The 21,543-nt window shown below is 41.4% G+C and overlaps 4 non-coding genes across 4 annotated transcripts; 1 reads left to right on the top strand and 3 right to left on the bottom strand.

Annotated features, from left to right (window-relative positions):
• Positions 1-15,926: 15,926 nt before the first annotated feature.
• trnac-gca (transfer RNA cysteine (anticodon GCA)) lies at positions 15,927-15,998 on the bottom strand. The gene has a single exon. It is a non-coding gene; the product is annotated as a tRNA-Cys (tRNA).
• A 1,184-nt stretch (positions 15,999-17,182) lies between these two features.
• trnaa-agc (transfer RNA alanine (anticodon AGC)) lies at positions 17,183-17,255 on the bottom strand. The gene has a single exon. It is a non-coding gene; the product is annotated as a tRNA-Ala (tRNA).
• Positions 17,256-19,299: 2,044 nt separating this feature from the next.
• trnai-aau (transfer RNA isoleucine (anticodon AAU)) lies at positions 19,300-19,373 on the top strand. Its single transcript has one exon. It is a non-coding gene; the product is annotated as a tRNA-Ile (tRNA).
• An 875-nt stretch (positions 19,374-20,248) lies between these two features.
• trnat-ugu (transfer RNA threonine (anticodon UGU)) lies at positions 20,249-20,322 on the bottom strand. Its single transcript has one exon. It is a non-coding gene; the product is annotated as a tRNA-Thr (tRNA).
• Positions 20,323-21,543: the final 1,221 nt, after the last annotated feature.

Here is a 21,543-nt window from a genome sequence, read left to right as displayed (position 1 = left end):
GGCTTTTGTACTCATATTTTGCAGTGTCGTAGTCGTATTTCAGTTTTGTACTCGTATTTTGGACTTCACAAATGTTATGTTGAGGCACACTTGTAAGATAAATTTACGGAGCACTCAAATTGCTGAATGTGCAGTTATGAAATCTGTGTGTTGAATTTTGAGACTGATCTGACGTTGCAGTTCAACCAACATCACCATTGGCTGATAAAGCTGTCGATCAATCGCATGGAGAGACTCAACCTCAACCTGTCAGTAACATTTATCTGACTATCCCCTTGTTGTAAATCATGCAATGTCACTGAATAAGTGGAAGCATCCAGCTTAGCAAAGTTAAATGTTTGAATGAACATAAACTATGTGACCGTATGTTACATGCCACTTTTGTGAAAGGTGTTGTTTATTGTTGCCATAGTGACGACGGTCGCCAACGGTTTAAGTGTGGAGAAATGTAAGGGGCCACATGAATGGCTGATGAATCTGTCAATCAAAAACATACATTTGATTGACAGCTTTACCAGCCAATGGTGACGTTTGTTGGACGCTGAAGTGTGCGACTTAAGTTTGACTGGAGCCTCCATCTGTTAGCTCTGGCAGGTAAGTCCACTCTAAAACCAGTCAAACTGTCAACTACACAACCTCCAAAAGTTCTACACAGAAAACATAACTCATCATTAATGATATATTTGAAGAAACATGAATAGATGAATGTGGAAATCATACTTAAATATGCAGAATCTATTCTGATCTATGTCATCTTTAATGGATTATAAGGATGGGTTCAAAATTAAATATATAAATAAATTGCTGATTTTCCCGATTCTGACTGATCTTCATTTGAATGATCTGATATCAGTCCACAGAATCCTGAGACTGATATTTAACATAGCTGGGAGATCAGCGAGGCAGACGGAGCAAACATGTTTCCTGCAGCAGAGAGAGGAGGGCAACGGGGCAACTGCTCCCCCAGCAGACCAGCCCTTAGAGCCAATCCTTATCTTAGTGTGGAACCAAACCACTGCAGCTGATTGGACTAAAGCTTTGCTACACAATCACAGCAAAATGGATGTTTTCCTGAGGTGCTGATGTTTACATTAGGTATGTTTGGAGCCACCTTATTTCCACTGCTGCAGTGTGTTGGTCATGCACATTCATGTAACTGCTTTGGGGTCAGTGGTTCATGTAAACATTATTATTCTAATAATGGACCAGGTGGGAGGGTTCCTTGGAAAATGAAAGCATTAGTTCTGACAATCTGTTTGATATTCAAACTAAATTGGCTTTATGACTGAAATATCCCAAACTAAACCAACAGAGCCATGTTACATGTGGATGAAATTAATATTCTATATTTGTGATTTCTCTGATATTTTCATTCAGAAATGATGTTGTGATATTACAGATATTATAAACAAACTGTTCCTAAAGCAGAGAGATAAACGGTCTCTGGATGTTTGGAGGAAGCCAAAATGAAGAACCTACTGTCTTAATAAGAACACTTACAGTGTGGAACCTTACATTAAGAATAAGTGAACTAAAAGACAAAGATCATTATGGACAGTTGTGTTCAGGAACACTTCCATTAGTCCCAGAAACAGGGAGCGTTAATGCCACACCTGAGGAAGACCGGATTTGTTCACTCTGCAAACTGGATGAAGTAGAAAGTCAGATCCATGTTTTGTTTTTGTCATAGTCCACTCCTGGTTCTCCCCTCCACCACCCACTCTACCTGCCTGCTTACCTCTCTTAATCAGGATAAACAGACTCATCTGTTCCTCCCAGACTCCCCTTAACCAGCTCCTCCACTCTGCCTCTCTGCCAGATTGTCTTTGCATTACGCTCAGCTTTCCCGACGGACCTCCTGGGGCCTAACCTGCCTTCGGCCCCAGACCACTACTCCTCATCTCTGCCCCGGTAACCTGACCTGCTGCCTGTCTCTAGACTCTGCCTCTGCCTGCCGTCTGTTTGGGCTGCTGCACGTAGTCAATAAAGTTCTCAGCTGTTCTAGTCTAGACTTGTGCCATTGTTGGGTGACAGAGTGAACCCATTACAGTTTTGTTGTTCTGTGTATGAGCACCTCAGAGGTGTTTTTGTTGGCAAAAGGGTTTATGTTTGTGTTGATTTCTTTGATTTTGGATGATTTTAAGAAACATTGAAATAAGATTTTAATATATCAAATTAATATACGATGTCCCCTTTCAAAAACATTAGATTAATGTTTTCCATTCCAATGTCATTTTGAAATAAACTTTTCAAAAGCTATTCTCATCCATTTAACAGTTTAAATGTTAAAAACCTGAAGAAGATTTTCCCTCATAAATATAAACCTGTCTGCAGGTCAGAGTCACCACAACTGTAACATCATATTAATCTGAGAGCAGAAATAAAACATGAGTCTGACCTCAGAGTCTTCAGTTTACAGTGAAGACTCTTCAGAAAACCACACAGATCCTTCAGTGCTGAATCCTTCAGGTCGTTCTCTTTCAGCTCCAGTTCTCTGAGATGGGAGGGGTTGGACTTCAGAGCTGAGACCAGAGAAGAACAGCTGATCTCTGACAAACTGGAGTTGTCAAATCTGAATAAGGAACAAAAGATGCAGATAAAATCATTGATAATCAGTCAGATATGTTCAGAAGACTTTAAATGAAATTTCCACCACATTCTGTCTGGATGTTTGAAGTGTTTCTTTAGTGTAATTGTCATTTCAGCCACTGGAGGCTGAAGTTCAGCAGCTCCTCACTCTAAAACAAATTGATTCCCTCAGCTGACCTGCGGCTGCAGTGGAATACAGGACATACTTGTGTGTAGGAATACAGCAGATGGCTGCTTCATAAATATGTGGCAGCAAAGGAAAGTTCTGCTTTGATGTGAAGATGAAGCTGTAAAATCTTCTAAATGAAGAACATTTCAACATGTGTGGGACTGTTTGTTTTCAAAGTGTGTAGAAGAGCTTTTTGATGTTGACTCCGTCCACAGCAGCTCATCACTCAGCTTCTGTACCGCTGCTCTGAACTCCATCTACTGCAGTAACACACTGACTGAGTATGACCACACCACAAAGAAACACAACTATCACTGTGCTGCACATGAACTGTGCTCAGTGCAGGGAAACCTGTGGTGGAGCTCCAATCCTTTGGAAATAACAGCTTTCAGAGCACAGGGGGGCCATGGCCACGTGTCTGAAAGCCCCATGAGGGCTGGAGTCTCAACAACACAACTGACTCTGGTCCTCAGCTCCACACCCTCCAAGTCTGAAGACATTTATTAGGACATTAGATTCAGCGGTGGATTAAAGATCTACCACAGTGGACTGACCTCAGAGTCTCCAGTCTACAGTCTGGACTCTCCACAAGATCACGCAGCTCCTTCACATCTGGATCCTGCAGGAGGTTTCCTCTCAGGTCCAGTTCTCTGAGATGGGAGGGGTTGGACTTCAGAGCTGAGGCCAGAGAAGAACAGCTGATCTCTGACAACCAACAGCATCTCACCCTGAAAAAGAACAAATCATGGAGATCAGATGACTGATAATCAGCATACCTTTCAAGTATCCCGTTTTGGCCGGGATTTTCCCGTATTTGAGCCTCCTTTTTCAGCCCCCTCTGGTTTTAGTATTTTCCCGTAAATGTCCTGTATTTAACCTGCATTTATTAGAAATAATAATAATAATAATACTCCGCCCATTCCCAGTCTGACCTCTGCCACCTGCTACACTAACCTACTGCATGTACTGTAGGTGTCGCAAGGTTAGTGTGACATTGTCAGACTAGAGGGACAACAATGCGAGAGAAAAAAAAATAACGGCAGGGAAAAACAAAGATAAGGCAGAAAACCAGCTCCTTTGTTTCCTGTCTGCCATTATTGGACATACTGATTAATCCAGGTGTGACTGACCTCAGTAGTCATAACAACAATGGTCAGACACACCTGGATTAATCAATATGTCCAATAATAAAAAACAGGAAACAAAGGAGCTGGCTGACGTTCAGGACATAGTGGAGCTGCATAAAGCCAGTTGCAGTTTGTAGGTGGTTGACAAGTGGTGATTTTAGCTTTCTTTGTCCATCTGTCTTAAAATGTACGGGATACTGGAGCTTAGTTGGGGTTGTGGGACGTCTCGCAGCAGGTGCCGGAAAATATCCCTTATTTTCAAATCCAAAACATGACAGGTATGAATCAGTCAGAAATGTCTTCATCCAGAACATCTCCATCTTCTCAAACTCATCACCCACTTTAACATCTCAAATGTTGCTGGTCCACATCAGACCTTGTTCCAATACAAAGACCAAGAGCAAGATTTTAAGATCCAGACAGAAACCAAGACTAAGGTCTCCCTTGGTCCTGGTTTCTGTCTGGAGATCAAACATGTGAAACCAACTCTTTGGTTCTTGGAAGACTTTTCCTAATTAATATATTGAAGTAAATTAAAGTTTTGGAAAAGACTGACAACTTTTATTATTATCAATAGAACAACTGGAAACATGAAACAACAGCTATTTTTAATAAAAGTGAATACATTAAAGTTAAATGTGAATATAAATTCTGGATGAAACAAATCTACAACAACTGAACAGACCTCAGAGTCTCCAGTTTACAATCTGGACTCTCCAGAAAACCACACAGATCCTTCAGTCCTGAATCCTGCAGGTCATTGTTGTGACTCAGGTCCAGTTCTCTGAGATGGGAGGGGTTGGACTTCAGAGCTGAGACCAGAGAACAACAACTGATCTCTGACAAACTGCAGTTCTCCAACCTGAGTAAAGAATAAAAGATGTGACTTTAGGAGACAACGTTCCTGCTTGAAAATGGTCAGCGTTTCATCATCTGTTCAGACCTGAAGGTTTAGAAAGTAGGAGTTTAGAAAATGAAAGTCCAACAGCTGAAACACCTAGAATTGAGCTCCGGCAGATAAGTCCACTCTAAAACCAGTCAAAACAGTCCGCAAACAAGCTTCAAAAGTTCTACACAGAAAACCAAACTTATCATGAATGACATATGGGAAGATGACATTTCTTGGCCTGACTTTGGACCAACACATGACATTTAACCCAGCTGTCAGTGTTTTAGCTCAGTCTGCAGGTAGAGCCCTGAACAAGTCTGAACACTGTGCTCATCTGGGAGTTCATACTTTCACTCTGTTCTATAATGTGTGTGTGTGTGTGTGTGTGTGTGTGTGTGTGTGTGTGTGTGTGTCGGACGATGCTTCTGCTGTCTGGGGATTCTGTGAATATTCTCTTTGTAATACTCAGCATCATAGAGCTATTGGTTATCTTACAGCAGTACACAGATTGACCTCAGTGTTGGCTCTTCATGGTGATTTGGGTTGGGAGCCCTCGAGTATCAGACATAAGAGACAAATGCTCCAGCTGTGGAACAGATCTGTGAAGCTGCCTGATCATAGAATTACTAAAAAGATATTTCATTCTGACACTTTGGCCCAATCCCAATGTTCACCCTATTCACTCCCACCAGTCCTCACCCCCCACCCCTTAACCTTCAAAAGGAAGTCACAAGGGGTATAGCTTTGCTTTTTCCCCAAGGAATTGGGACACCACTTACTATGTCACTGCACAATTTACATTCAAGCACGCAAGCGACTGGGTATTCCCAGCAGCGAGAGTGAGGGGAACAAAGAAAAGCTGTCCAGGTTCATTCAACTCTGCCTGCTAATCAAAGAAATGTTGGGAAAATAGGAAAGCAGTAACATGAGGAAGAGAACCAGCTGGATTCACTGGAGGTTTGGAAACCCATGAGGAGTGGTGATGATCCCAGGAGTACCAACGAGGAAAAAGGTGCCTGTATACTGGGACTCCATACCTGCCTGGGCTGGAGGAGCCCCACAACAGAGCTAACACAGTCCATCACTGTCCCCTCAACCATTTAACACACTGATCCACCATACGTCCACTCACACACACTGAACCCCGGAGGAAGTGGAACCAGCTGGGGGCGGGGACACACACACACACACACACTTTTTAGGGCATTGATGATTTAAGTTTTGTGTTGCCATGATTTGTGATAACTGGGTGAACTGTGTACTGTGATATGTTGTTTATGTCTGCCGATTAACCTTACGAGCAAATATTGCTTTGAGAGATTTTGATTTGTAGTGTGTATATTGGGTTACACATTACAGGTGCTTTTTTTTTTTTTAAATGAACCTCAATTTGATTTCTGTATTAAAACCACCTTTGATTTAGACTTAGCCTTGACATTCTCTACACACATATTATTTTGTAGGTAGGAGTAACAGCTAGCCGGTGAATTTCTTTAGGTTACCCACACACCTAAATGATGACATCAAATCTGACAGGACAATAGTGTCTTTTGATCCAGCTCCTGTCTCCTGTCTGCTGCCCAACTACAGAGTGTGTTTGTAACCATTTCTAGACCCGAAGCTAGAATGTTCATTCATCCACAGATCATCATATCAGCAGTCCACTCAACCTCTGGTGTCTTTGAGTCCCTTAAATATTTTCCTGAATGAGAACTCCATCATCACAACTGTGACAGATGTCAAAAGCAGCAGAAAGGTTGTGTCCACCTCCCTAAAAGTAAATGATCTTCAGTGAACATAGATGACATCACTACAAACCTATTCAGTTATAATTTAAATAAAATTGTATCAAAAAATTAAATCCAGTTTTAGTATTCACACAAACATGAACTCTGACCTGAGAGCTTCCAGCTCACACTGTGGACTCTTCAGTCCAGCAGACAGCTGCTTCACTCCTGAATCCTGCAGGTTGTTGTTACTCAGGTCCAGATCTCTCAGACTGGAGGACTGGGAGCTGAGGACTGAGGACAGAGCTATACAGCTTCTGTCTGAGAGGTTACAGAAACTCAGCCTGAGGAGGAATCAGCAAAACAAGTGATTAAAGAAACATGTTTTTGATTCTCAACTAAAAAAAAGATCCAGTTGATCTAGATGGATTTATTTTTACATACAGAACTTTGTTGGAGGCTTTGACCACTGGCAGCAGCCTCAGAAGAGCCTCCTCTGAAGCAGAGTATTTCTTCAGGTCAAACACGTCCAGATCTTTTTCTGATGACAGTAAGATGAAGACCAGAGCTGACCATTGAGCAGGAGACAGTTTATCTGTGTAGAGACGTCCTGATCTCAGGGACTGTTGGATCTCCTCCACCAGAGAACCATCATTCAGTTCATTCAGACAGTGAAACAGGTTGATACTTTTCTCTGGAGACAGATCCTCACTGATCTTTGTCTTGATGTACTGGACTGTTTTCTGATTGGTCTCTGAGCTACTTCCTGTCTGTGTCACCAGGCCTCGTAGGAGAGTTTGGTTGGTCTGCAGTGAAAGACCCAGAAGGAACCGGAGGAACAAGTCCAGGTGTCCATTTGGACTCTGTAAGGCCTTATCCACAGCACTCTGGTAGAAAATTAAAGGTTCAGGTTTGTTCCTAAACAGTTTTGATCGCAGGGAGGTTGTTTTTTTTTCTGACATCAGATTGACTCCAGAGTTGATGAAGGTCAGATGGACATGAAGAGCAGCCAGAAACTCCTGAACACTCAGATGGACGAAGCAGAAGACCTTGTCCTGGTACAGTCCTGTCTCCTCTTTGAAGATCTGTGTCAACACTCCTGAGTAAACTGATGCTGCTCTGATATCGATGCCACACTCTGTCAGGTCTGATTCATAGAAGATCAGGTTTCCTTTCTGCAGCTGCTCAAAAGCCACTTCTCCCAGAGACTCAATCATCTTCCTGGTCTCTGGACTCCAGTGTGGATCTGACTCAGCTCCTCCATCGTACTTGACCTTCTTCAGTTTGGACTGAACCACCAGGAAGTGGATGTACATCTCAGTCAGGGTCTTGGGCAGCTCTCCTCCCTCTCTGGTCTTCAACACCTCCTCCAGAACTGTAGCAGTGATCCAGCAGAAGACTGGGATGTGGCACATGATGTGGAGGCTTCGTGAGGTCTTGATGTGGGAGATGATCCTGCTGGCCTGCTCCTCATGTCTGAACCTCTTCCTGAAGTACTCCTCCTTCTGGGGGTCATTGAACCCTCTGACCTCTGTCACCATGTCAACACACTGAGGAGGGATCTGATTGGCTGCTGCAGGTCGTGTGGTTATCCAGAGGCGAGCAGAGGGAAGCAGTTTCCCCCTGATGAGGTTTGTCAGCAGCACGTCCACTGAGGTGGACTCTGTAGGATCAGTCAGGACCTCAGTGTTGTGGAAGTCCAGAGGAAGTCGACACTCATCCAGACCGTCAAAGATGAACACAACCTGGAAGTGATCAAAGCTGCAGATTCCTGCTTCTTTGGTTTCAGTGAAGAAGAGATGAACAAGTTCCACCAAGCTGAACTTCTTCTCTTTCAGCACATTCAGCTCTCTGAAGGTGAAGGGGAATGTGAACTCTATGTCCTGGTTGGCTTTGTCTTCAGCCCAGTCCAGAGTGAACTTCTGTGTTAAGACGGTTTTCCCAATGCCAGCCACTCCCTTTGTCATCACTGTTCTGATTGGTTGGTCTCTTCCAGGTGGGGGTTTAAAGATGTCTTCTTGTCTGATGGTTGTTTCTGCTCTGTCCTGTTTCCTGGATGCTGTTTCAATCTGTCTGACCTCATGTTCCTCATTGACCTCTCCAGTCCCTCCCTCTGTGATGTAGAGCTCTGTGTAGATCTGATTCAGAAGGGTTGGGTTTCCTGCTTTAGAGATCCCCTCAAACACACACTGGAACTTCTTCTTCAGGCCAGATTTGAGTTTACGTTGACAAACTTGAACATGACTTTCTGAATGAACAAAAACAAATTAAATTAAAAAAATTCAAACTACAAGGTTGATGTTTACTTAGGGAATAAGGAATAAGAGTATGATCATATTTCTCTCCGTCTCCTCAGACTTTAGTAAATGTCTAATTGATCCATCATGTTAAATCCTCTTACTGCTCAGACAGTCAGCCAGCTCCTCCTGCTTCATCCTCCTCAGGAAGTTCACTGTGATCTTCAGAAATGCCTCTCTGCTCCTCCTCTGCTCTTCATCCACCTCATCATCCTCATTCTTGATGAATTGTGGGTAATTTGGACTCAGACTCCTTTTGATTTTCTTCAGCTCGTTCTTCACAAAACAGACGATGTTCTCCTCCAGCAGCTGGAACACAATAACATCCTGTGTAAAGTTCACTCTCAGTATAAACTGATGGATCAAAGCATCAGATCATCAGTCAGCAGAGTTCAACTTTAGCTGCTGCTGTATCATCTGCTGCCACGTCTCTTTCCAGAGCTACACAGAAAGATTCAGACCTGCTGACTTCACTAAACTAACTTCACTGGTGTAACTTACTAAGTTTGACTTTAGATTCTGACAACACAGAGATCCTGATCATCACATGAAGACCAAACTGATACATCCCTTAAACAGATCAACTTAGGAAGTTTTCTAGCTAAGTTGATGGTCAAAGGAAGACTTTTCTTTAGGATTCACTGTAGATGAAAAAAAAAAGGAGCAGAAATGTTTTGTAAAAGTCTCCAACAGACCGTATTCATACAGAACATATCTGTTGAGGCTGATGGATTATTGCTCTGTGGTAAACTACAACTCCCAGTCCTCTCCCACCCCAAACCTGTTCAATCCCAATTCAACTCCTGTCTGTCACAGAGTAAAGCTCTACTGGTCTAAAGAGTGCAGCTTCAAACTCAAGTCTTTGTTGGTGTCTGTTGTAGTCACTGGATGAACATTTACACACCATAAATATGGAGTCCAGGTCTGTGTGATGATGTTTGTCAGACTGAACTCTGAGGAGAAAAGACACAAACACACAGTTTGTTCCAGAAGTTTTCTATGAACACCAGAGAAACTGATGGACAAACTTTGATACCTTTAATGAGTCAAACAACAACAAATGATCAGCTTTTACCTTTTTTCTTTGATAAAGTCATCCATAGACTGATCACTCTTCATGGACACACAGCTGGATACAGCAGACTGTTGTCTATCCTTAAAGTCAATAGGACGATCCATAGACCGATCACTCTTCATGGACACACAGCTCAGTTCAGGAGAATCTGGTCTTAACTTCTGGTAGCTAGAAGAAACAGAGTTGACATTAAAAGTATTAACCAAATAAATGGGCAGAAAATTATCAGTTTAAAATAAATCAGCCAAGTCCAGCTTTCACGAAAGTGAAGTATTTTGCATAGAGTATTACTGACATGTGCAAGTCAAATAATAATAATAATAATAATAATAATAATAACAATAATAAGAAGAAGAAGAAGACGACGACGACGTCAAATATAAGAAGAAATATATCTCTACATGCAGGCAGCACAGCAGCATTATGGTTAGTGCTGTTACTCCACAACAGCCATGTCCGTATGTCTGAGTGTGAGAGTGGCAGATTGTTTGTCTCTGTCTGTATCTGTGTGTTGGTCCTGTGATGGACTGGTGAATATGAATGAACGAATCTCCACATCCTGGTTGAGCTCCCAATGGAGATAAGGATAAAAAAACTGAAGCAGTAAAAAATGTAAGTGACAGTGAGAGTGAATAATGATGGAGCAGTGATCTGAGTGCTGAGCTCTGACAGATGGACAGTTAGAGATCCTCATCTCACCTCTGAGCTTTGGTCTGACTCTCATGTTCCCCACACAGAGTGGTTTTAGAGGGAGGGGCTCCCTCCTCTCTGTCCTCACACTGATTCATAGCTGAGCCTCCACCTTCACACAAACACAACAAAAAGATTCATTACAACAGGATTTACATAACAGGACACATAATCAGCATTACTGTCACTAATGTGTCATTAACTTAAGACTTTTACTCCCACCAACAAACTGTTTGACTTTTCTTTCTCTGTTATGATTTCAGTCAGATTGTGTTATAAACAGAGAACATTCCTGATTCATGTTAATCCCGATCTTCAATGTTATACATTGGCATTAACACTAAATTTCAAACAAACTCAGATCACCATTTACTTTTAGCAGTGCAAGTTGAATAGTTATTGAACCTTGACATAGTTGTGATCACCATAGCTTGGCACATTTGAATCTTCAGAATTTTAATGAAATACATTTTTGAGGGCCAAATGATTCCTTCCGAAGTCAAAAAAATAAAAAATAAAAACAAACAAACGTTACAACTAAACCAGTCTGTCCTGTCAGGAAACCCCAGATCAGGGGAGATGGTTCTCTCATCTGATGAAAACGATAAACCCTAAACATTTGTTTCTTTTACACATTATTTAAATACTGTGCCTCCACAACGTCACATAGAAATCAGTCTGATCTGTCAGTAATCTGAAAGTTTCAGAGAAATGTATCTCAGGTCTGATGGTGCTTCTTCTCTCTGTCCACTAGATGGTGGTATCTGACTGTAGGATGGGTTGATGGAGCTGATTTAATTCATGTCACCTTATTGAGCAAATAACTTGTGACAATGTAAAGATTTACCTCAATTGATTCCCAACAATAAAAACAAACCTTCAGTGCATTCACTGTATCTGGAAATGCTCAGACATTAACAGGAAGAGTTCAGTTTACTCATCCAAGTTCATCCAAAGTATCAGACCAGCTCTGACATGTTTGTTCTGTCATGGCTCAGCTAGGAAATAAAATTCAGCCGTATCAAGAAAGTTGATAAAAGTTTCTGCTTCACTTAAGATTAATTTGTGGTGACCACTTAAACACCTTTAAAAAAAAAATCTGTTTTAACTCTGGTGATTTAAAATCTTGAGTTTACTAAGTCTAAGAATCTTACTTTATATCAGAGCAAGAACAAAGTGAAGGAACTATTCACTGTTAATTCCAGATAAAATATTGATAGATTCAGTCTGTAAATAGGAAGAAAGGAAGGAAGGTAAATAAACAGCTCAGTGTGATCACTGTGATCCTGTTCACACATTTACAGATTCTCACCTGCTGAACTCACTTCAGGGAGACTTTCTGACACTTTCCAGCTTCATGTGAAGAGAAGAAGCTGCTTGTTCTCCCTCATCAGTCCTGGTGTCTGTTTGAGCTGAGGAAAAGTCACATCCTCATAACTTCAGGGTTCAATTATTAAAAGCTTTAGTGAGGTGAAAACTGTTCACCAAACCAAATCAGTGCCAGAGGACTCTTTGGGATGGTGGTGTGATTCTGCAACAACACCTCTAAAGTCCTGACCCTCAACTCAGCAGACGAAGATGTAAATGTGCTGCAACAATGTGAATTTCTAAGCATGGATAACATTTTTAAATATCAGTAAGCAGTTAAGAGTCTGCGTGGTTTCCTCTGGGTACTCTGGTTTCCTCCCGTTGTCCAAAGACATGCATGTACAGGTTAACTGGCGATGTTAAATTCACCGCAGGTGTGAGTGGTTGTTTGTCTCTGTTTGTCCTTATGTGTTGTCCCTGCAATGGACTGGTGACCTGTCCCCTTGCCCAATGTGAGCTGGGATTGGCTCCAGCAGTGCAGCAACCCGGATACGGATAAAAGCGGATGACGATGAATGAGAGTGAGTGAGAAAACAAATCATTCAGAGCCAACAACAACAACTATGTCATCCTGAGTTCAACCAACAGATGGAGCCATCAGAAATCTGAATTTCTTCATTACTTCAATCTCAATATTTGTATATATTTGTATATATAATTGTATATAATTGTCAAAGAGGACAATAACATGTAATGAAGAGGAAAATTATGTAAAAACAAGACAAAACATAAATGTCCAGGGGCAAGTGTTTCCTATTTTTTTGTATTTTGTTGTTTGCTTCAACTTTAAACCAACATCTCCTTTCATCATCACCTTCTTCTCTGCTGTCATCAGTTTAAAAAAACTCTTCACTTCCATGTCTTTTGGTTTTGTTATTAAAAAGCAACAGAGCTGAGACAATGCTTTCAGGAGACATAGACTTGAATATTACATGTTTTCAATCAGTGTTCTCATGGATTAAAGTGATAAACAATAAAAAATATCTTCCTAAGAAATTATTGTTGGCTCATCTTTGCTCTGGAACAATATGGAAAGATTTTACATCAGTGTTATTGAACCAGTTTTCTTCTTCATTACAGGAAACAAACATGATGTGATGAAGTTCTACTATCTGTCCACTAGATGGTGATAAACAATGTGGGAACATTTTACATTAAATCAGTCACAGTGTGGAGAAATCAAACAGTTTCTGCTGAACAAACTGGTCATATTAAAGTGCTGCCTTTGTTTCTTATTGTTTCTAAATGTATTGGAAGACAAATGAACCGAGGAAACTGAAGTCAAACTGAGTTCAGAGGCCTCTTAGCCAGCTGACCAGTTCTGAGGAACCTCCATCAATAAACTCAGATTATAATCAAACTGCTGCCAAAACTAACATAAACTCTAAATCAACAAGTACAATGTGATCACAGTGATCCTGCTGATCAGAAATATACAGATTCTCACCTGCTGAACTCACTTCAGGTTGATTTACACACATTCCAGCTTTGTGTGTTCAGAAAACATGTGGCTGCTCGTTCTTCACTTCATTACTCAACTTTTCTTCCGCCTTATAAAAAACAAACAGGACGTGATGAAGTTCTACTATCTGTCCACAACATGGTGATAACCACCACACATCAATTGACTGGTTTGCATTTAGTTTAGTATTTTTCTTTAGGAAAAATTTCATGATTGTATAAGTAAGCCAAAAAGTAAAAGCTCAATTTTACTGAAGAGGAAACAATGATTGATCAAACTGACAAAAGAAAACACACATTTTTTGAAAGCCCAAGTTCTGACCTAAATGAAACAAGATGAATGGCAGAAATAAAACTTTAGAAGAGAACACTGTTAGTCCTAAGAGACAGATTGTCGGGGAAATAAAAAAGAAGCGCAGGTTTCTGTTTATTTCTATAATGATCCTTATCATCGTTATAATTATTCAAGTGTATAGTGACTATCTTCCTGTCTTTTTGTCATGTTCTTCAACTCTTCAACAGCCCATCTCAGTTAGTAACTCTTCTTTATATATCTGAGAAGGTAGCTGGTTGAAAATGATCATCATGGTCTCAGATATGAGCATCAAACTGTCAGTTTTCAAATAAAATTTGTAAATATCAATTGCTAAAAAATAGGTTTTCAAAAGTTGTTGATCCAAACACAGTCTGAGCTCTCTGTGGAAAACTGAATATGACTTACAGTAAAATCTGATTCCAGAGCAGCTCTGAACTTTCTGTATCAGGTAGATCCTTCATCCTTTGATACTATCAGACATTACGGTCTGTTCTCAGCTCAGCTGGAGTTTTTCTCTGTTCGTCAAAGTGAACTCTGACCTCCATGTCTCAGTGTCTCAGTGTTACAGAAGTCCACTGTGAGTCTTCGTCCCTCCACAGTCCACAGGGACAAACTGACAGTGAAATAATAATAATGTTAACACTCACCGGCCTCAGCCTTCAGTTTCCCTGCTTCTGCTCCGAAAGCTTCAAAATGGAGGCTGAACTCTGAACACTTCTCCTCTCAGCTGCTGCGGTTACAGGAAGTCACACAACCCTGCATGGGAATGCGTGTGTTTGTTTCCTCTGATATGGGTGTTACGGTGCCTCATATTTCCCTTCTTCACTGAGTCTCCATTTCAACTTGTGTCCAAAGTGAGGTCTTCAAACTATATACTGTTTTTAAACCTGACTGGTAGGCCGAGTAATAAACAATCTGCATCATTCTTTATGCTCTTTCCTGAATGTTGTTGTCCCGTTCAGTAAAAAAAGGGAAGCGCTCACAAGCAGAAAGAAACATGGCGCCCCCTTTCCTATTGGTGGAAAAATGCACCACGTCAGCCAATCAAAAAATTATTAGGCAGGACGCAACAGTTGGTTGCTAAGGAGAGGAGAAAGATGTTGGAGTGACAGCAGTAAAACGATGGACAGAGATATCGACAGTGAGTTTTTAGATAAAAATAATAAATTGTGCAGCACCTCATTGTGAAATCTGATTGGTTTGTAAATATTTGTAGATCGATGTTCAAAGACCGCCTGAGACATTGTCTGAAATTTAACATCAATGGTTGTAAATAACTGACGTTTTCACAATTTATATTTACATTCTAAGTTATAAAAATGGTTTGTTAAACATGTCATGAAATAGCATGAGCATTAAGAAAGAAAAAGGAGAAATAATATAATATAAATAAAACATATGGTAGATATATATTCAAAACAATAAAATTTTTCAGAATCCATGATTTCATCCATTTTTATTTCTTATGGTGTTATTTATATGTTGCTAACGTTGATGTTAAAATTGTGAAGAATATACAGCCAGAGTAAATAATACGAATTGGTCATTTGTGTTTATGTCTAGGTTGATTGTGCATTGATTGTGCAGACGAGTGAAGGTGAGAGCTGTGTGTGTTTCTTCGTCCCTGTCAACTCAATATTTTCCTGTTTAAGGGCACAACAGCAGCATCCAGCTTCTCTGTCGGAGAGCAATGAAGTTCTACAGATCCGTCCAGTTCCTGAACTTTCAGAAGAGAAGATACCAAACAGCAGAATTTTTAATAACGTCTTTCTGATTCTGATCATCTCCGTTAGAGCATCATTGTGTAATTCAGTGTATGTGCAGTTTGGGACACTTTCATAAAACAGGGCAGAACCAGCAGATACATACATATACATCTCACTGCAGCACAATAAAGTCCTCTGTGAGTATTGTGACTCCCACAGTGTACATGACATCTGAGCAGCAATACTTCCACCTGCTGGAGATTTATTGTTACTACAGCTGTAAAATAAATCTATCAGAACATGAACTCAGTCTGTAGAATCCAGAAGATTAATGACACACTTTGTCCTGCTGTTATGGAATCAAATCCTACTTTAGGTTTTCTATATTTTAAACTAATGGGCATTGTTGGGAACAAACAGAAAAAGACAAAGGCAAGATTTTTCTTTTCTTTTAAAGATTTTTCTTTTTCTTTGTGCTTGCGTATGAAAGCATGTAGTCTCATGGTGGTGGCAGGGGGCACCCAGACTTGAACTGGGGACCTCTTGATCTGCAGTCAAATGCTCTACCACTGAGCTACACCCCCCATAAACACACACAGCCCATCACTGCAGATCAGCAGGTCTGACTGAAAACATACTGTAAAGTATGAACCACAGGGGTCAGACTGAGACTTCTGAAATGTTTCATAAATAGACTGAACAGGTGAGGGCTTTGGGACGGGGCTCACTGCAGCATCTGCTGTTGATAGCTGCAGAGTGATGTGCGCTTTCCTGTCAGTTCCTCCACAAAAGTCTCCATTAACTCCAGGAACAGTCGCTAAATTTAATTAAAAGGACACAAAGGCCACACTGTTGACACTGATCGAAGATTATGTTACAGCTTCAGCTGGTGTCTTCACTGTGACAAGTGTCTTGTCAGGATACTTCAAGTAACACAGACATCAAACTTCACACAGCTACAGGTGGTTCCATGGTGTCATCATGAGCACTCTGGACTCTAAATCTGTCATTCACAACAGTTTTAGATTTAACTAAACTCTTCATGATTGTACCACACAGCTTGGACAACTGGCAGTGGTGGGAGTCAAACCCACGCCTCTGAAGAGACTGGAACCTAAATCCAGCACCTTGGACCGCATAACCACATAACTTCACCCGTTTCACTGCAATAATGCCACATGTCTCACATTGTCTAACTTCTCAAAGTTGTGACTTTGGATGAAAGATACACTGTTACATGGATCAAAGGCAGCAGCTCTTCAGACTCACACATCATTCAAACCTTCAAGGAAGTGACACACTACGTTTGTCTTTGGAGCTTCATTAACAGAGTGCACTCTATTGTGGAGGTCATGAGAAAAAAATGGGAGGAGTCTTTGATCTCTGTGATGTCATTAGAATCTTTGTGACATCACAGAATCAGCATCTCCTTTGATGGAACAGGAAAAGGTCAGACCTTGATATAATCTTGTGAACCCACAAGCTTGCCTTTTTTCTTTGTGTATTTGTGTCAGACTTTCCTTCCTTTATTGTAGATACCTAACATTCTGGATCGATGCCCACATTCGTCACAAATCCATGTATGTGGTGTTATTAGCACCACGCTCTAACTTGATGAAGATTTGATACAACCATTTTGTGGACTGAACTTCCATCAAAGGCTTGCAGAGAAACAACACGGTAAAGCAAAGCACAAAACTGTCCTGAGGATCTGTCCCACATCGGTAACTCAAAGTGATGGTGGCCATTGGTGCAACTAAAAGTCTTGTGGAGAATGTGGGCATCGATCCCACTACCTCTCACATGCTAAGCGAGCGCTCTACCATTTGAGCTAATTCCCCTGTATTAGCATACGAGCATGCAAGCTAAGCTTTGGGAAAAGGCCCTTTAACATCATTCACCGGTGAAATCATTCACAGCCTTAAAGGCAGATATTTAGGATAATTCTAGCTGGAATAGCAGGCTACAACAGGAAAAGATCTGCATGTCTCTGTCTCGTGATGGGCTAATTTTTCAGCAAATTTTTCGGCTATTGTTGCGGTGTTATATTTACGGGGAAACATGTTCTCATCCTCTCCATGGGCCTGCTTTCAGACCTCCAACTCCGCTGGGTTGAAATAACTGGATCTCCATTGATGATGGCTTTTTATAGAGGTTATGATGCTGAGCTGCTTAAAGTGTCTGTCTTATAAACAGGACATCCTGCATCCAAACCCCAGCAGTGCTTCACTCTCGGTGGAGTTCCTGCTCATCACTTCCTGTATTACAGCTTTTGCTTGCAGTTTCTGGACAAGACAAAGTGGTTGTTGCTGTGTTGAGCAGATGCAAATGTGGTGATTGACCGCTTTTCATAGGAGACAAACTTTGGGAAGAGTCATGATGGTCAGGCACTGATATTGGCGACATAACACTCAGGGCTTGTCTTTGAACCCGGGACCTCTCACACCCGAAGCGAGAATCATACCCCCAGGACCAACGAGCCATTAGCTGCAATGCCTTAAAGGTGCTAAAGTGCATTCTGGTCTGGACTCCTGACAGTGTTTTGTAAAATTTGTTAACCAAACTCTTCCAAAGTGGATGAAAAATCTGTATAAAATGTGAATTTGACTTTTTCACAATCAAGGGGTTAGGACTGAAAACACTAAAGCCTGTGGCTCCCTGTGGTAGGAATGGACAGCAGTTGTTGGACTAAAGATAACTCAGCTGTTACTGAATCATCTGTAGCTCAGTCAGTGGAGCATCAGAAAGGAGCAGCTGCTTCGCTCTCAGTGGAGTTCCTCCTCATCACCTCAACAAAGCAGAAGGGTCATCTCTGCAGTTGTTCTCTGAAACCGTCTGTATCTGTATCGTAGAAGAAGTAAAAACAAATGGGAAAATAACACACAGTAACATTTATGTTTGTATGTGTTGTCCCCCTTCAGCAGGAAGTTTCTGTGGTCTTAGTAAAAGTTTGAAGAACAAAATGATCCTCTTAGATTCATGAGGATGAATGGACACAGTTCAGTCCATTCATCTGTAATACACAGCTCCCCAACCACGAAGGGACTCCAACCCTCAGTCTTCTGATCCGAAGTCAGACGCCTTGTCCATTAGGCCACGTGGTCACTGGGCCATGTTAATGTCCCATTGACAGTCAGTCAGCTCTGCCTGGATACAACAGTGGTCAGGGCTGTATGATGTATGTTTATACTGAAACTCTGACAGCACTCCTCCAGCTCACTTTTTTACTTTCTCTGGGTTCCAGGCCTCGTAGGCAGCGTTTCAGTCACATAATCTGACCAATAATCTGACCAATCTTTTTCTCAGTAGGACACAGAGGGCTGCTGTACCACCCCAGTGGAATCAATTTTTCATTAAGGATTTGTATTATAAAAAAAAAAAAATGCTGGTTTGGTTCGCAAGTGTTGTCAGATCTTGCTACAGTCTGCAGAGCCAAGCAGGATCTGACAGGAATCGTCCTACTCGTTGTCTATTCCTTTTTCTAGGAAGGTGAAAGGCAGATTGGAGTTTGTGCTCCAGTGCTTTTGATCCAGTGAGACATTTATAAGCAGTTAGAGCACATTGAGTTGAGGAGGTGAAACCAAGCAAAGATCCAGATAGCAGATACCAGGTCCATCCACAGCTAATGATCAGCTGAAAGCTAAAGGAAACAGTCAAAGTATGGAACAGTCAAAGCTCCATACACAGCAACTGTCCTGCTTCTGTTTAACGAGATTAAACCAAGATTAAACCAAGAGATTAAACCAAACCAGATACTATCCAACAAAAACAGCTGAGGACAGTGCTGTGGACTTGAGCCGGTAACAGGCTGAATAATTTCACAGCCAATGCTGTCAGCTGGTTAAAGATTTGTAAAAATAAGCCAAAAAAAAACACTTTCACACAGGCCGGTTAGCTCAGCTGGTTAGAGTGTGGTGCTAATAACGCCAAGGTCATGGGTTCAATCCCCATACTGGCCACATGCAGTCTCTCAGACCTTGATGTTGTTTTGTAGACTTCAATGCAGCCTGAAGTCTTTTTCCAACCAGTGGAACTGCCCCCTGGTGGTCATTAGAAGTGCAGCTTAACTTATCAGATACAACAATAACACAAAGTTACAATGATCAGAGCAAAGACTGCAGATTGATCATTTCCTTTGTAACAGTTTAGTGATTAGTTTCCAGCTGGCATTGTGCACCATGCAGGGGATGTAGCTCAGTGGTAGAGTGCATGCTTTGCATGTATGAGGCCCTGCGTTCAATCCCCGCCATCTTCAGCGTTGATAATGAAGCACAGGAAGTACTTATCTTGCGCAACACCCTGATCTCTCAACTATCCACTCAGCTTGGCGCAATTTATCCTGTGTAGTCATCCTACCAAATTACCAAAGTGAACACAAGTGTACATGTGATGGCAAAACAGCAGCCATTGAAGTCCACTTAAAAGCAAACTCCGAATGCTTTGGCCTCTTTTTTTAAACTCACGTCAAAACATCATTATGAAGTTACGTCAAGTACATATAGAGCAGGTCTAGACTGCTCTGCCTTGAGTGGCCTTTTGCACAGGAAGTGCTTATCATGTGCAACACTCTGATCTCTCAAATATCCACTCAGCTTGGAGTGATTTATCCTGTGTAGTCATCCTACCAAATTACTGACTGAACACAAATGTACATGTGATGACAAAAAACAGCCATTGGGGGAAGAAGCTGCATCGCCTGAACAGGGACTTGAACCCTGGATCCTCTTTGATAGGACAGTGTCAGCTCTCTCTCTCCCTCTCTCATGAAATATGGCACCTCACATCTGATTGTCCAGGCAGGAAAAGGAAAAGCCTTCTTTTATCTAAAAGATCAAGGTACTGCTGGGATTTGAACCCAGGAGCTCCTGTTTACAAGACAGGAGCTTTGACCAGCTAAGCCACAGCACCACACTGATGTACATAAGAGGATCTGGTGATGGAAGTGCAATGTGTAAAATGCAGTTGAGGTTGATGGTAAAGTAGCTTGTTTTAATGTAGGTTAATGGGAAAATGGGAAAGACACTTATTGACACCATTGTTGTTTCCATCATCCACCTCTGGGTTTTGGGCCCAGCACTCTTCCACTGCTCCACTGCTGCTTCACACTCAGCTGTGAACCGAACCAATGAGATCCCCGGCATCTCCAGCGGTGATAATGAAGCACATTGTCAGGAGGGACACGTCACAGGCTCCAGTGGAGCGGTAATTGAGGGATCAGAGTGTTGGAGAGCAGAACTCTTTCCTGTGCTTCAGATACACTGTTTGCTTCTGAGCTGAACATTAATAATCAACAAATGAATGATCAATAAGCTTCACAGCTGTTCTGAAGTGTAGCAGACTTTGTGTTTACATCTGAATCACATGTGATTTTGGAAATTCTTTGAAGCAGCTTCAAAGGAGGAGTTTCATTCTGTGAGTATTGTGACATCATCAGGTGACGTATCAAAGGCAGCAGCTCTTCAGACTCACATCACAATAAGTTTTGTGTCTTATTTGGCAGAAACTGCAAGCAAAAGCTGTAATACAGGAAGTGATGAGCAGGAACTCCACTGAGAGTGAAGCACTGCTGGGGTTTGAATGCAGGATGTCCTGTTTACAAGACAGACACTTTAAGCAGCTCAGCATCATAACCTCTATAAAAAGCCATCATCAATGGAGATCCAGTTATTTCAACCCAGGGGAGTTGGAGGTCTGAAAGCAGGCCCATGGAGAGGATGAGAACATGTTTCCCCGTAAATATAACACCGCTGCAGCAGCAAAGGAGAAACAGCATGAGAAGCATTTACTACTCAAGTCAACGTGTAAGTTTGGATGTACTCTTCAATTGATTTTACATTTAACTTTAAGAGATCGTAGTTTACAGTTATAAATATAAATGGGAATAAAATCAGATTTTCATTTCATCATCAAGAGGATGACTCTACATGCACACTTGTTCTTGGTGTTTTCACTAATTGTTAAATAAAAAAATACTATTTCATTCATCCAAGCATAATTAGTTGTTATGTAATATATATTTTCTGTGTGGCTTAGTCTTAAAATTATAATGGTTGTGTGATCAACTCCTGCCTGAAATTTGCTTAAAAATTTGCCCATCAAAGTGAGTCCACAATACTCAAAGACTGCCTG

This window comes from Echeneis naucrates, chromosome 2 (assembly GCF_900963305.1).
Source record: "Echeneis naucrates chromosome 2, fEcheNa1.1, whole genome shotgun sequence".
Taxonomy (NCBI): Eukaryota; Metazoa; Chordata; class Actinopteri; order Carangiformes; family Echeneidae; genus Echeneis; species Echeneis naucrates.
Note: the sequence above shows the minus strand (reverse complement) of the source record. Positions and strands in the feature narration are given on the sequence as shown.